Raw genomic sequence first — 17,500 nt, 5'->3', positions numbered from 1 at the left:
TGGAAATCCACAACACCATCTCTTCGGTTATCTATGGTGTATACATGAGTAAAACAGCTAGTTTTAAATCTATGATTGAAATCTAAGTAATAACGGTATAGCATAGTAAAATTCTATTTGCCAGTGTAAGGTCCTGCATAGGACCATGTTACTACCTTTTAACCCCAGGAAAACATTTTCTCCTGCTGGTTATCGACCTGGATATCGACAAACACAGATTGTGTGTCGATAATCAGCTGGAAAGATGTTTTCCTGGGGTAACATGGTCTTATGCAGGACTGGCAAATAAATTTTGTGTGTGTTATATTATATATATTATATATATATATATATAATATACACACCACATGTCTTCGTCTTTGTTTTTTTCGTAAACTTTCCCTATATATATATTATTATATATATATATATATATATATATATATATATATCTTCTTTTATTCTTTTACTTGTTTATTTATTTGACTGCGGCCATGCTGGAGCGCTGCCTATATATATATATATATATGGGCAGCGAGCTGACAAACCATTAGCCAGCCGGGCGAAATGTGTAGTCGTATTTCGTCTGCTGTTACGTTCTGAGTTCAAATTCCGTCGAGGTCGACTTTGCCTTTCATCCTTTCGGGGTCGATTAAATAAGTACCAGTTACGCACTGGAGTCGATGTAATCAACTTAATCCGTTGTCTGTTTTTGTTTGTCCCCTCTATGTTTAGCCCCTTGTGGGTAATAAAATCATATATATATATATATATATATATATATTATTTTTTTTTTTTTGTACTTGTTTCAGTCATTTGACTGCAGCCATGCTGGAGCACCGCCCTTTAGAGTGGTGAAAGAGTACAGCAGGGATCACCACCATCCCCTGCCGGAGCCTCGTGGAGCTTTTAGGTGTTTTCGCTCAATAAACACACACAACGCCCGGTCTGGGAATCGAAACCGCGATCCTCCGACCGCAAGTCCGCTGCCCTAACCACTGGGCCATATATATATATATATATGGAGTCTAATGTGGGTCTTCTGGATGCCAAAACCTCTCACCATCACCATCATCATCATCATCATCATCGTCATCATCATCGTCATCATCATCACCATTATCATCATCATCATCATCATCATCATCATCATCGTCGTCGTCGTCATCATCATCATCATCATCATCAACGTCGTCGTCGTTTAACGTCTATTATCCTTGCTGGCATTTGTTGGACTGAGGACTGGCAAGCCAAAAGGCTGTACCAGGCTCCAATCTGATCTGGCAAGGTTTCTACAGCTGGATGCCCTTCCTAATGCCAACCACTCCCAGAGTGTAGTGGGTGCTTTTTATGTGCCACCTGACCTGCACGAGGGCCAGTCAGGTATTACTGGCATCGATCATACTTGAATGTTGCTTTTTACATGCCACCAGTATGGGATCCAGTCAGATGGCACTGGCTCTCATATATATATAAAGTGTGTGTGTGAGAGAGAGAGAGTTATCTTTAAACCATATCTGAATATTGCAGTTTAGTGGAATTCATTGAAGACACTCGAGAATGTTATGCATTATTTGCTCCAATTCCTGACATGCAAGATGCTTTGTGGTATTTGTTTCCAGCTCTTTGCCATCTGAGTTGAAATCCCACTTAGGTATTGAAATTCCAGTTTGAGTCAGGTTATTCACTTGATCACAGGATTATGAAAGTCACATTGGGTGGAAGGAAAGGCTTGTAGCTGCTGGTGTTGAAACATGATGATGATGATGAGGAGGAGGAGGAGGATGATGATGGTGGTCGTAGTGGTGATGATGATGATGATGATGATGATGATGATTATGATGATGATGACGATGATGATGATGATGGTGATGATGATGATGATGATAATGATGACGATGATGACGATGATGATGATGATGATAATAATGATGATTATGATGATGACGATGACATCAACGACGATGGTGCATCTGCTGCTGATGACGACGATGCTGCTGCTGTTGATAACGATGATGATGGTGGTGGTTGTGGTGGTGATAGTGGTGATGATGATGGTAAGGATTTCCTATTGCTTCTAAGTGGTAAAGTGACCACCTATGTAGAAGTTCCTATCGTTGGCTGAGTTCAACAAAAACTAAAAGCTTTGACCATACATACCAATAATTATTGGGGACCAGATAACGAAATATTGATCCTCTTACTTGCTGTTTGATCTACTGCCACTACGGGCCAAGCAAACTGGCAACACTATTTAAGGCTGGTGTCCTTGAATTGGACACAGGAGTATCCATTGCGATGCTGTGAACCCCCAATATCAAAGAGGGGTAGGATCGCAACTCTTCTTAGAAAAATGATATTTAATGTGGGTACAATATTTATATTTGAAACGATATATTCTAAAAAAGAATAATATCTTTGTCAGTGTTAGAAGAATATGTGTAGGACGTTGCGTTGTCAGTGTGCAAAAAAGACATGACTGACGATGTGAAGATCCAGAAATAACCTTCTCATCTTTTTATTCTAGCCGTAAGGTATCTAGAATCATTTGTAGGCAATATCATCCCTCCTCCTCCTCCGTTTGCCTCTCCTTCATCCCATCCTCCTCTCTCCTCATCATCCCTATTTGCCTCTTCCTTCACCTTCTGCCCCTTCCTCATCTTCCATCCCCCTCTGCCTCTTCCTCCTCTCTCTTCATCTCCTTCCCCTCCTCCTCCTCCCTCTGACTCTTCTTCCTCTTACCTCTGCCTCTTCTTCCTCCCCAACCCCTCTTCTTCATCATCATCATCATCATCATCATCGTCACGAATGCGACCTGCGCTTTCGGAAGACGTAAAGACGTGCCACGTATTCAGTTCCTGTACCATTGCCTGAGTTCACCTTGGTGTCCTTATAGCACTATGGCGCTGACCATGGGTCTTAGAACGAAGCCCTCATAGTTCATCCTTCCTCTGGTCGGTCCTCTGACGATGCTCTGGTTATCGCAAACTTCACCTGTCCTCCTGCTTGTTACGTTGGTCAACAAAATGTCGCCACAGAATTTAGTCATTAATTTATTCCCTGCAACCTGATGAAAGCCATCCCGAGCACCAGAATATATGGGGTAGCCTTCATGCCCTCCTTGGTTTTCCTAAAGACAGCAAAAAAGGATTTGAAAGTAATTTGGCTGGCTGCTCTTCCTCGATGATCAAAGCCATCATGCCACCGTATGGCCGCCACCATCGTTGTTTCAACATTTATTGAAAATAAAGATATGTAGAAATGTCGATGCTGTTTCTTTGTACAAGAATGTTTCGTAACAAAACTGTTCCAGTTATATTTCTCAAAGTTGTTCTATTTGTTGCGAGTTCTTTTGAAATGTTTGTTGGATAAGAGAAAAAAAAAATAACGAGACAAAAAAAAAGTAGCAATGAGAGAAGAAAAACGAAAGTAACAGCAACAAAAACGTAATTTAATTTTTTTAGATGGTGAACTTAAGAGGTGGTTGGGGTGGGGGTTGTGGGGGAGAAGAAATAAAAATAAAGGTTACTTGCAGGTGTTGGAAGTAATGGAATAACGAATAAAAGAGAATTTTTACTTGTATGTATATACGTGTGTGCGCGCGTGCACGTGTCTGCATGATTGTGTATATCATATTTATGTATACGCACGCGTATGTGTATGTGCTAGCGTGAATATATAGTCTCTCCTCTCTCTTGCTCACACATATATACATATACGAGAATGTGTCTGTGTGTGTATGTTTATATATCTGTATATATATGTGTGTGTGCGCACCGATATATATATATATATATATATATATATATTATATATATATTATATATATATATAATATATATATATATATATATATATATATATATATATTCCCTTCATGATTATAGCTTAAAGTTTAATTTGACCGGCCACCTGCTCGGTGCCAAGGTTGTAAAGAAAGATGCAAAAAGAAAAAGTGCTGTTTTTGGTCATCATTTGAACAACTATTCACCCTTTAAATTTCAAGAAGGTCCTGCAGAGTTTTATTGTCCCATCTGCAGTGTATTTATTATGGAGACAAGGGTCCTTTTCCGAGAATGCAAATGCAGTCATAATTTGATACGAGCAGACTGGCATAAACTGCTGCCACTCTTATAATATGGAGTATGATGCTGAAAATTTGTCTTGGATGCTAAATTTATAGAATTTCCACCATCATGTCTTAGATGTGTCCTTACACATCTATTTTTGTCACAGCAGTGATGTCAAGTGAACGGCTGATATGTTACAATTCTGTGTTCTCCAATGACAATATCTGGAGCTGTTTATTCTTAGATTCCACTAATATTCCTTCGATTTATTAGTCTTAATACGTTTATATTTATTGGCTGTTATATATCATTGTCTGATAGTTTTATCTTACACTATTATAGATTTCTCTGGTTACTAAATAATACCTTATAAGTAGGTAATATCTAGATGTTATTCTCAAACAGTTGGTGAATATGCAGCTAACGTCTTCAGTTTCATTTTGCCTATCCTACGTTTGCTTTCTTTTCTAAGTTCTTAATGGAAATACTTTGCTCGCAGATTGCTTGGAGATAACCTTAAAAGCCAAATGTTATAGATTTGCTCGTACTCCTTGCTAGACTTTTAGTGTGGTTTAATCCTTCAATGATCTATGTTTTTTTTTATTTAGTTCGCCCCCTCACTGGGCTGGTCTATTTAGAAAAAAATTATTATAGTGTTAAGCAGTATTTTCCACTGTTCCTTGGGGACATTTAAGTCTCAATTTTTATTTTATATTGCGTCTCAATTTCATTAGCTATCCTAATGACGTTTTTTTTTCGGCTCTCAAAATGAGTGAGATAGTTTCTGAACTATTTTTCTCTGTGCTGGAGCTGTTATTTCAGTTACACAATCGAGATTTCATATGGTATAATACAAATTTAAGGCCACGACCAACCGCCTTCTATGGGAAACACAATCTGCCTACATCTCTACTGGTGTTGAAATTTCCAGTTTCCGACTTCTTACATTCACTTTCTTACGTTCTATGTTGTGGCCATACTGAAGGCAGAATTTTATCAGGACGAATCAATCTTAGCTTGCGCGCACGTACAACACCAAAGAAAAAAACAAGCATATGTATTGTATATCCTAAAAAGTGAAACAAATTTGTATAGTGTCAATGTACAGAGTAATGGTAAAGAGCCGATTTGCTGCATTACAAAGCGGCTTGGAATCAGTAACCGACCTACGCGAACATTTCATCACAGCAAACTGAGAATCGAAAGAACAAATATACCACCAAAGAAGCGTTGGTCTAAGAAAAGAGTATTAGTTGAACCAAAAGTTAATACAACCACGAAGAATGTGCAAAGAGCATTTAACTGCTATCCAGAGAATCCCAACGAAGAACACAGGCTGGAATCACAAACTGCCAAAGCCACTCTTCAATGTGCTTATGACACCATTGAGGAAGAGGAATTGGACTGCATGATTGATGAAGTCAAGGCAGCAGATGCAAATTGAATATATATGGAAAGATAGAAATTGATCAATGAAATAAGCGAAAGGAAAGAAGCAAAATTGAGCATCATCCATGGAATCAACACGGAGGAGTGTGTGCAAAAGTGGTATGAACACTTCAGTCAATTACTCGGAAAGTCTCCCCTAAGCAATGAAGAGAAAGAGATTCAACCTGTTTTCAACAATCTCACATATGGAGCTGGACCTTTGGTTTGGAAAAAACTCCAGAATGCCAAGATTAGACTGAAAGATGGAAAAGCTGCTGGCCCTGATGAAATTCCCGTTGGAGTTATCAAGAGGTGCAATCTGGATGAAATATACTGGATTTTTCGAATAAATCCTTGCATAACCAGCAAAGTCCAGATCAGTGATCTAAGACTGATTTGATACCAATCTCAAGGTCAGGAAACCTCAGCAATGAATCTTATTACAGAGGAATTGCAGTGTTCAATATCTCACTCAAAGTCATCAACCGAATGATCTTTCATAGGATTCAGCCTGTGCTTGATAGCCATCTAAGACAAAATCAAAATGGATTTAGACTAGGGAGATCCACAACAGCTTAGATCTTAGCCCAGAAGCTATTCATGGAATGCACTGAATCGAGATAGCTACTTGACATTATAACCTTCGTGGACTTCAGCGAAACGTTTGACAGCATCCATCGTCACAAAATGATAAAAATCCTTCAAGTATATGGAATTCTAGTTAAACTAGTCCTTGCCATTGCAAAAACCTACGAGAAGACCAGAGCTCATGTGTTGTCATCTGACGGAGAAACGGAATTCTTTCACATACTTAGCTGGGGTGCTACAAGAAGATACGCTTACACCTTAACTATTTACAATTGTATTAGATTATACAATGCGGTGGGTTATAGACAACAGTAACAAAAACCTCGGTTTCATCATAGACCGCAAAGATAAAGAGAGTACCAGCAGTAACCATCACAGACCTGGACTTGGTAGATTATATAGCACTCATATCTGATGAAACATATCAAGTACAACAACTGTTCAGCGGAGTAGAAACATCAGTTGCCAAAATTAGTCAGCACGCAAATGTCAAGGAAAGTACTTAGGTGGTTGGGTGAACATTCCGGAAGCTGATATCAAGATCAAGAAGGCATAAGCACGGACAGCCTGTCACAAATTAAAGGTCTGGAACTCCATATTTCCCAAGTGAATTAAAATCAAGCTGTTCATTGCAACTGTCGAACCAGTACTATCATATGGCAGTGAAACATGGACACTGACAGAGAAATTATCAAACGGCCAAGATGGCTGCTACACAAGGATGCTACGAATAGCCATAAATGTGAAATGGCTGCAACATATGACAAACGAATGTCTTTATGAAGACATGTAATTCCCACCTGACTGTAAAAGCTGTATTGTCAAACCATTCAAATTTAGTACTTTTGGTAGAAATTAAGCTTACCTCTTCTTACCAATAAATAGGCATACATCTTTTACCCAACTTCATTCCAGGGGTAATGAGATCCAATTTCTTTTAGATGTGGTAAATACTTGTCCATACCGTCTTAGGTCGTGAAATGGTGAAAGATGTTTTAAAATTTAGGGTGTGTATTTCGTGAGCAGGTATGTAACTGGTTTAACGAAAGGACAAAGAGCAGTACTGAAAATCCACTACCCCGCAGGATGCCTTTCTGATAATGTATGATGTTATATTTGATTATTTCGGTCTTACTTTTAGAAAGTTAAAAGGTGTGCCAAATCTTTTTTAAGTACTGAATAGCAGCTATCAGTGGCACAAAACTGATTAACTGTAATGCTTTGATAATACACACACACACACACTCGCGCGCGCACACACACACACACACACACACACACACATACTCACACACACACACTCGCACACACCCAATTAGATACCTATACACACTGAAATATGACTTTAAATCAATTCAAGTTATAATGCTAACAAACTCCAATGGCCCAACAGAGTGTCATCTTGCATCATTCAATCTGAATAACGTTGAATGATGTTAACTATGGCGATTGATAATAATGATGTTGATGTTGCTGGCGGTAATGTCTGGGATGCTGTTGTTGTTTGTGGTGGTGGTGGTGGTGGTGGTGGTGGTGGTGTGTGTGTGTGTGTGTGTGTGTGGTGGGGGGCTGGGGTACGTGTTTCTAAGTGGTATTGTAGTTGTAGAAATCACAAAAATGGTAATATTGACAGTGATAACGATTAAGAAAAAAGCGGAGGAGGAGGAGGAGAAGAAGAAAAGTAATGATGACATTTCCAAAACGAATGATGATCATGAAGGCAATGGTGGTGTTGGTGGTGGCAGCGGCGGCGGCGGCAGTGGTGGTAGAGGTGGTGGTGATAATGTGGTGAAATCATAACCTAGCGATCGCGAGTGTAACACCCTAACTACTAAGCCTATATACACTTTTCCTAAGAACTAGACTGGTGAGCACAGTTGGTACTGTTGGCAGGACTTTTCTAATAGGTCATAAAGCCAACTGCTGGTTTTTGCTCATTATTTGCTCCGCCTTAGCGAAGGCGGAGGTATTGTTTTCAGTCGTGTTTGTTTGTTTGTCCGCGAACAAAATATCTCCAGAACCGCTGGATGGATTCGGATGAAACTTTTAGGGATATTTGGCCTCGTGACTAGCACGAACTGATTAGGCTTTGGAATCGATCCGGTACTGGAAATGATTCTGGATTATTTTTCCTGTCTTTTTACTTAATTTTTAAGAGCGGTCGGGTTCATTTTTAGTATTCTCGTTTGTGAGAGCAGTCAAGTTTATTTCAGATTTTCTCATTTCAAAAATCATCATACGACTAATCGTTGAGAGGGCGTTGGTGTTGCCTTGGTGGAAGTTTGGGCTCTCTGAAGGTTCATTATTAAATTTGTCTTGTTGCTCAGATAATTTGTGAAATAGCACAAATAATGCGAAAGATTATCATTTGCCTTATATTTTACTTGTTTCAGTCGTTCGACTGTGGCCATGCTGGGGCACCACATTGAAGAATATTTTAGCCGAATGAATGAACCCCTGTATTTTTTTTATATATAAAGCTTGGTACTTATTCTATCAATCTATTTTGCCGAACCGCTACATCATAGGAAAATAAATACACCAACACCAGTTGTCAAGCGGTGGCAGGGGACAAGCACACACACATACACACACACAGACACACACACACACACACACACACACACACATATGGGCTTCTCTCAGTTTCCGTCTACCAAATTCACTCACAAGGCTTTTGTCTGTCCTAGGCTACAGTACAAAACGCTTGCCGAAGGTATCACGCAGTGGGACTGAACCTGGAACCATGTGGTTGGGAAGCAAGCTTCTTACCACACAGCCACACCTGCGCCTTGTGTAAGAAAATAAAACAAAAAAACTGATATGATTCGATATAAATACGAGATAATTAATAATCTGTCTCCGTCGACGGTTTGGGTTCATTTGTTCGATTAACTGGATTATCTACTCTTTAGATCAGTGTATGGATTGGATTAGTACGTGGATTTCTAAGATGCCTTATTCTTGACATAATTCTTTGACAAAATAAGTATCACATCAGATAAATAGAATCTATCCGACGGAATCCATCAAACCAGTTACACACATAACGCTTAGGTTGATACAAGATAATGGCGTACCCCGCCGCCGCCGCCACCACCGCCACCACCAAAAAAAGGAAAAAAGAAACACAAAAAATAAAAAAAAACGCTTGTCCAAGATGCTGCTTTGTAAGGTCGAAATAGGGATTTCGAAACAAATGTCTTAACCATTAACGAAGTAAATATAATGAATAAAAAATAATAATACAAGAACGAACACCTGTTTGTATGAAGTTTGTGAATTGACAGTTTGCGTTGCAATTTCTCAATTTCTCAAAAGTTTCTCAGTGCTCAACTCCACCGGAACTTCAGATGATAGTCGTGGAAAGTTACTTATAAAAATGAAAACAAAATTTATGTTACTTTTACAGTTCATTTACATAATGGCTGCTCTAGTGTCCCGAACTATATATATTTAATAGCGACTAACTTTTCCATGAACAACAACAACAACTAAGTATTATTGTAACATTTGGATATATTCTAGAAAATTTGAGATTAGAAACTGATTAAAGCCGTCTCATTTTTCATGGAAGGATAAAAACCACAAAACATGGTGTAATCAATGTGTTTACGAGGTTAAAATTGTATTTTTCATCAAAAAGGCATTCATTATATGCCAAATTATTTATGTATTACATTAATTAATTAATTAATAATATCAAAACATTCATGGTCATGCAAATTAGTCTGGCGAGTTTAGTTGTGTCCAAGTTTCTCTGAAATGAAACAAGGCACCAGTCAGTTGTAGGGTAACATTTTGGTGGAGTGTCATTGAATAGAAAAAGTAATAAAAGCTAAGAAAAAAAAACATGGAAAGGCTGCTAGCAAGTGACTAGCATAGAACAATATCATGTAGCTGATGCATGTAGATTAGAAAGCAAGATGTTTGCCTATGTTCTAAGACGAGCTGTTCGGAGATGTAAGTTATTTCAGGTTATGAAGCAGTATGTCAACGTAAATCAAGAAGTTTTGAGGAAGAAATGTGTTTGAAATGACAGCGGTGCACTTAGCGTCACTCGCGATGAGAAGATGCGCGGAATGTTATAATGAGACACTGTAGAATACCCCCCCCCCAAAAAAAAGAAAGAAAAGAAATGTGTGACTCCCTCAAGGAAGAGGGACTACTTCAGTCATCAGCTTCTACAAGAAAGCAGGAGATGCTTTGAAAAGAAGCAGCTATAGAAACATCAAACTGATAGAGCAGATTATGAAAGCAATGGAAAGAAAACAAGAAAATCAGCTTAGATGAGATGCAATTCGGATTTGTACTTGATTGTTGTACTACTGAACTCTTTTTATAGTGAAGCGGTTGCAAGAGAAATGTAACTGTTGGTTTCAACTCCACTCTCGTTCACATATAAATCATGAGTTTTTCGTATGTGCAGACCCCTTTTCAGTTCAATCAGTACTCTTCACGTGATATTCTGGCGGAAATGACAAGAACTTCCTGTGAAAAATCTACAAATGCAGCTAGTTTTAGCGTGAAACAGCCAGAATGAATTCGAACAAGAGTGAATTCGGTCCTTGGTGGATTTCGCTCTCACCTGTTGTCACAACCTGGTGCGATAAATGAAGAAACATACCACGATAACACGACAAGAATATGTATTGATGAGGAGAATAAGACTAAATGTGAATTTCTGATGAAGATCTCCTGTATCTGTAATATGCGTTGTTTCATATAAAATTTACTCTTCTTGTATTGCATGGACACTTGAATTAATGTAGCAATAAAAGATGTATACAGACACACACACACACACACATCTCTCTATATAAACGGCAAAATGTCTATGTGTGTGCGTATCCTTTATACAAATCCACAATTTTTCTGTTAGAGGGCTCGTACTTTCTATGGTCATTCAAAACCGTCCAGGGGTTGGTCGTGCACATCTTTATATTTCCCCAGTCACCCTGCAAAGCCATTAAAATATCAATAGAAGTGACTTTTTTTGTGAATTTTCTATCCAAGACCCAAGCAAAATGCCCGAAACTTGTTACGCCAATTGAATGCCAGCTAGCTATATGTGCGCATGCACACAGCTGTATATGCATGTACACAGCTGTATATGCATGCACACAGCTGTATATGCATGCACACAGCTGTATATGCATGCATACAGCTGTATATACATGCACTAGCATGTGTGGCAGATTTACAGCGACAGCTGCTAGTCAAACCCGATTAAAATAACGTTTTCTTGTTAATACTTGGAAGGCTCTATAGAAGTAGTTGAAAGCTACTGGGTGACTTAATTAGCACACAGGAGGAAGATGCCCGTAAGTATAGTAGCCAGAGTAAGGACATGGTGAAAAAGTACATAGTGCTAGTATGTATATGTATATATTATCTATATATATATATATATATATATATATATATATATATATATAGATATATATATATATATATATAATATATATATATATATCTATATATATATATAATGTATGTATATTTATCGGATGAATGTTTGTCCTTTAATTGGAATAATTTCCAAAAGTTTTCTAATGTCTTTCCTCATACTTACTTTTCAAATTACCTGTATAAATTTGTATAGGTATGAAACTGTATAGAAATAATCAGTATTACTTTTATTTATTGAAATTCTCCAGGTTATAAGAGAAAAGTTCCAGGCCGGCTGATATCACCGGATCCTGGTACGCTAATTCTTATAGCAAAGTGTGTGAGAGATTTAAAGAAAAGATAAAATTCCTAACGTGGTAGCAAAACCTAGAATAGGTGGATAAACCTGTGGATAAACCTGTGAAGACAAAAGTTTCAAAAAGCAGGGAAGAAGATAGAGCCTGCTATCGTCAGGAATTATTGATATGCTGGAAAAGAGTGTGTAGGAATTCCATACAGGGTATTCGATATGAACTATAAATGCACAACGAGTGTAGTGGGTTGAATGTCAGGTTGACAGTAAAAAAAAAAAAGATTTTCTGTGTGGCGGATTTACAGCGACAGCTGCTAGTCAAACCCGATTAAAATAACGTTTTCTTGTTAATACTTGGAAGGCTCTATAGAAGTAGTTGAAAGCTACTGGGTGACTTAATTAGCACAGGAGGAAGATGCTCCGTAAGTATAGTAGCCAGAGTAAGGACATGGTGGAAAAAAGTACAGAGAGCTAGTATCTCTACAGGCGATAAGGGGATTCTCATTTCGAGCAAAGAATAAATTGTATGTTGCTTGTGTATGGAGTGTGATGCTGCATGGAAATGTGACGTGGGCACTAAACACAGATGAGGGAAATGAAGTATGCTCCATTGGATGTGTAATGCTTAGTATGTACGAATTCTGTAGTGGACATGAGTGTAAATATAAATTGGATATAAGAGGAATAAGTGTAGTGTGTAGGAACAAAGACTACATTGGTATAGAGATGTGATGTATATGGAGGATAAAAGACGAGCGATGAAAATCGAGGATATGCAAGTGGGAGGAAACTATGAAAGAAAGACCAAGGAAATTATGGACAGAAGTGGTAACGGGCTAGTCTCAGGCTGTTGAACCTTACACAAGATATGACAAAGGAATGCAACAAATGAAGCGACATGACGTGGAAAAGGAGTCTTCAAACCTCTGCAAGCATGAACTAAAAGACGTAACAATTAAGGGGCTGCTGCTGCTGCTGCTGATGTTTGTGTGTGTGTGTGTGTGTGTGTGTGTGTGTTGTTAGGAGAATTTGTTGATAAGGAAATAAATTTATCAAACTCTCGAAGATTTCATGTGACACTACTCATCAGTGTAAGATATATTCACAGATTTGTTTGTAATGAACTGCTTTTGTAAACAAATGAAATCTATCTATCTATTATCTATCTATCTATCTATCTATCTATCTATCTATCTATCTATCTATCTATCTATCTATCTATCTATCTATCTATCTATCTATCTATCTATCTATCTATCTATCTATCTTGTTGTTGGATCGGCTCGTAAGTTAATCGCCTTCTTTATTGTTTATTGGAAAAGTTTTGTTTCAAATTTTCGCACACGAAGTGTGTAAGACACCCAGCTTTCGTCTGGGTGCATTTTCTGAGGGGAAATTTGCCCCTAGTGGCAATTTCAGCCCTATCTTCATATCAAAATTTTTACTTCTCCCGATTTTTTACATATGTCGGCAAAGCGTTTCGTCTAACTGCCTGGCGTTTTGTTTATATTTTTTTGCTTTCGAAGTTTTGAAGTTTTGAAGCGCCTAACTTTCGTTTGGGTATTTTTAAAGGTGGAACTGGCCCCTAGGGGCATTTTCATCACCTTTTTAATATTAAACTTTATTTCTCGATATTAAAAATGTCGAGAAATTTGATTGTTGAGCAGTGGTCGACACTATTCTCTGACGACTTTCCCAGCCTAGGAATGACTGAAGGAAGAAGAGACGAATTGCTCGATAACGTAAAGTCGAAATCAAGGTTTGAAAAAGAAATTGCTGTCAACCACAAAGATATTTCCACAACCTTTGATAGCCCTGTCACCACCACCACCATCACCACCAGCACCACCACCACACCCAAAACTACCACATCTACCACCTCCACTGCCACAACCACCATAAACATCAACAACAACAAGAATAATAACAACAACAATGACAAGAATAACAACAACATCAATGATATTGATATAAATGTGCCTGCTATTTCGCAGGATTTGAATATCTCACCTATTACTGGTGAAGATATCATTAAGAAAACAACATTCACGTTCCCTGGAAATGCCACCAACACTACACCAACTAACACTAATTTTGCTGCTGTAACCACAAACACCCACAACGACAACAACAGTCAGAAGAAACCTTCTGTTAATTTCGCAGACACACTAAAAAAAAAATGTTCATTTCACAAATGAAGAGTTAGTAGAAACCTGGTAACTCTTCACAACATCTGGACAAAACCTGATTCTGCACACACCACAACACGTTAGAGAAGATGTAGAAAAGAGAACAATTCTATATAGAATTATTAGGAAAAACCCGAAAACAACCGAACAAATAACAAAAACAGATGTGGAAAAATGTGCCAAAAATATAATGAAAACTAAAGAATATATAAACTGGGGTCCCCAATTTAATACGGTGCAGGTCTGCTTCCATAATCAGGAAGAGGCAAAAAAACCACTACACAGACGATACAGAATGATGAACTCGTCATGGTCCCATACTACATGGGACAGAGAGTGAGTAAAATAAAAATAAAGAATGTCCCACCCGAAATTCAACCAAAGTGGATCACATCGGCGATATGTTTTCAATTTGAAATCGATAAACATATTGGAAATCGCCGTTTTTTCACAATGAAAATTGGACTGGGAAATCGATAGAAATAACAATTCAAATAGATCAACCCTCTATCGAGAAGTTGCCAAATGTCATCCATCTCGAAAATAGACAAAGCCTTTATGTGGTGGCGGAGGGGAAAAAAACACGTTGTTACCTCTGCGGCAGCCCAGACCACTTAATTGCAAAGTGCGTTTTGGCAAATAAAAAACAAGAACAGTTATAAGCAAAACACAAAACAAATAGAAAACAACCTTTGCTACCAACACCACCAATCCCACAACTGATGCAAGAAATATATAGAAAAATGGAACAACGTCAAGAACAACAACAAACCAGCAAACAAAACCCAACCACATCACAATTACTTCCGACATCGCAACCAGCTAGAGAAACAACACCACCACCAACATCAAAAATACAGACCAACACCAACACCAGCACCAAGAACAACAATCAAGAAAACAAGTACCAATGAAGAAAAAGCAAATTTTGCCCCTAATACTCCAACAACACAAACACCACACAAAACAACAACACTTTCTACAAACACACATATAGAAGCAAATGCTTTGCACTTACCCCCCTTCTGATTTGTCAGACTTTTCGTCTAACGACGAAAGATCGACAGAATGGCAAATAGCCACAGGGGGTAAAAGGAAAAGATCCAAAAAGACCATCATCCAAGCAAATACAAGTAAAGCAGGGAGATATATAACTCCTGACAACACTTTACACAATCAAACAACAACGACACCGCGACACACACACACTAACAGCAATAGACACATAAAATACAAAACTAATGAACTACAATCGCATCTCACACACAATATTTGTGAAGATGACTTTAACTGAACAACCATTCAAGCACTACAACCACCGACACACATAAAAATAGTACACATCACACAAACGCAGTCACCACCACTCAAACCCTCTTTCCAAATGCGGTCGGGGGGGGGGGTCCAGAAATATTTGTCGAAAAAACTTTTTAAAAACCTCATCAAAGACATTTTAAAAGAGGAGGAAACTACTCAAACTTTCGAAACGAGTAAGTAACCTTTCCTCTCGTCTCTTTCACTCTTGTGTGTGAAACAAATTTTCGACCATGAATTATGCTTAAATTAAGTTGTGTGAATGCGCGTGGCTTGGCGTCGGCTTGGAAGCAAGATTATCTTCTAAATGACATCAAGTCACTGAACGTTGATATAGTAGCTATCAGTGAAACCAGACTCAGTAACCCGTGGGCCCTCGCGTCCATATTTGGCGGACAATTCGAAATTTATTTTTCTCCCTGTCTGCCGAACATGGGTGGTGGTGGTACCGCGGTGCTTTTTCGAAAGAGTCTCAACGTAAAAGTAAGATCAATATTCCTAGACCCGGAGGGTAGGCTGGTTGTCTTGGACGTGGATGGCAAAAATGGGTGTGCATTCTGTCTGATGGCAGTGTATGCACCGTCCTTAACGGGTCGGGCGGATTTCTTCAGATGTCTAGAGGTTTTCCTGGGAACGTCTCGACCTTTACTGTTAGTAGGGGTTTGGAACGCTACCTTGGACACGCATCTAGATTATGTGGGAATGGATAGGAAGAGAAGGGGATGTAAGTGCCTCAAAGACCTGCTCAGACGTTTCCATTTGTCTGACAGGTTCTGACTCGACCATCCGAATGTGCCAAAGTGGACTTGGACAAACCACGTCGGATCGTCAAGATCGTATCTAGACAGAAGAGTTCTATGTAGGACAGAAGGATAGAGATAGTGTAAGATGTCCACAATTTAAAATAGTCAGCTACACAGATCACAAATTTGTGACGTGTGCGCTCGACTTAGATAAGGCATATAGGCAGGGTCCCGGTTACTGGAAACTAAACACGTCGCTCTTAGCGCAGCAGGTTTACAGGAACCGGATTAGCGACTTAATTAAGAGGGAGCCATCGTTAACAACCGCTAGTGGTTTGCCCTGAAAATTGCAATTAAATCAAAAATGGAATCACTAGGTTTAGCAAGGAATTAGCGATAAATCGAAATAGAGTAGAGGGAAACTTAGTTAAGAAACTAGAAGAGGCACTTACAACTTGTAGCACAACCAACGTGCTGGCTGCGAGGATGGCCCTCGACCAACACCTCAACGCCAAACACGAAGATTGCTTCGTCGGGTCTAAAATGCATGCCTTGAGGAACGAAGGAGTCGAAGCTGCGCGAGAGGCCCGGTTAGCGGAGGTGCAACGTGGCAACAAAGCCACCATTCGGTCTCTAATAGATCAACATGGATGCAGCTTACTAGAACCCGAAAGGATGTGTGAGGCCTTTCAACAGCAATTTGCTCGACTGTTTGGTGCGAGTGGTGGGTCGGAACGTGGGATGAACTTCAGTGCCTACCTAACCGGCCTGCTGCGGCTTTCGGCAAGAGAAGCAGTGTTGTGAGAGTCTCATCACAGCTGCCGAAGTACGGGATGCGATGGCAGGCTGCGCGAGGGATAAGTCGCCTGGATTGGATGGTCTACCCTACGAGCTGTATTGTCAAATGCCAGACTTGTTTGGCGACCTCTTGGCATCCGTCTACTGCAACTGGCAACAAAACGGGAGAATCCACGGTTTCGTGAGCCGAGGTGCAGTGACGTTGCTGAAGAAAGACCCAAACAAAGGGGATTTTATAGATAATTTCAGACCCATCACTTTGCTCAACGCAGATTTGAAAATTTTGGCCAAAGTAATAGCCGAATGGTTGGCGCTTATCATCGATAAACTGGTCGACAGGGCGCAAACATGCGCCGTGCCAGGCAGAACCATCCATGACAACCTCCATCTGATGCACTACATCGTGGACAGGGTAGTTAAGGATCCTGGCATGGGTGGGGCGCTGACCAATTTGGATCAGTCTAAAGCTATCGATAGAGTCGACGTGTTGTCGCGTGTAGGACGGGCCCGCTTATCGGCCGAGTTTATCGTGAATATTGTTCCGCCACCTTCATTTAAACGGGAAGGCAAAGCAGTTTTCGTAACACTGATAATTATGGCGAAAGAATGCATGTGGTGGACGCGTTTGAAAGGCTTGCAAACAAACACTTTCCTCGCTGGTCAGTCTCTCGTCAACTTTGAAAAGGA

General features: G+C 39.4%; 1 long non-coding RNA gene across 1 annotated transcript; it reads left to right on the top strand.

The window, feature by feature from the left end:
- The first annotated feature begins 5,133 nt into the window (after positions 1 to 5,133).
- LOC118767306 lies at positions 5,134 to 14,445 on the top strand. Its single transcript, XR_005003213.1, has 3 exons — positions 5,134 to 5,145; positions 10,027 to 10,032; positions 14,244 to 14,445. It is a non-coding gene; the product is annotated as an uncharacterized LOC118767306 (long non-coding RNA).
- The last annotated feature ends 3,055 nt before the right edge of the window (positions 14,446 to 17,500 follow it).

The sequence above is a fragment of the Octopus sinensis genome, linkage group LG20, assembly GCF_006345805.1.
Source record: "Octopus sinensis linkage group LG20, ASM634580v1, whole genome shotgun sequence".
Lineage (NCBI taxonomy): Eukaryota > Metazoa > Mollusca > Cephalopoda > Octopoda > Octopodidae > Octopus > Octopus sinensis.
The sequence above is the reverse complement of the archived record's forward strand: the minus strand, read 5'-3'. Positions and strand labels throughout refer to the sequence as shown.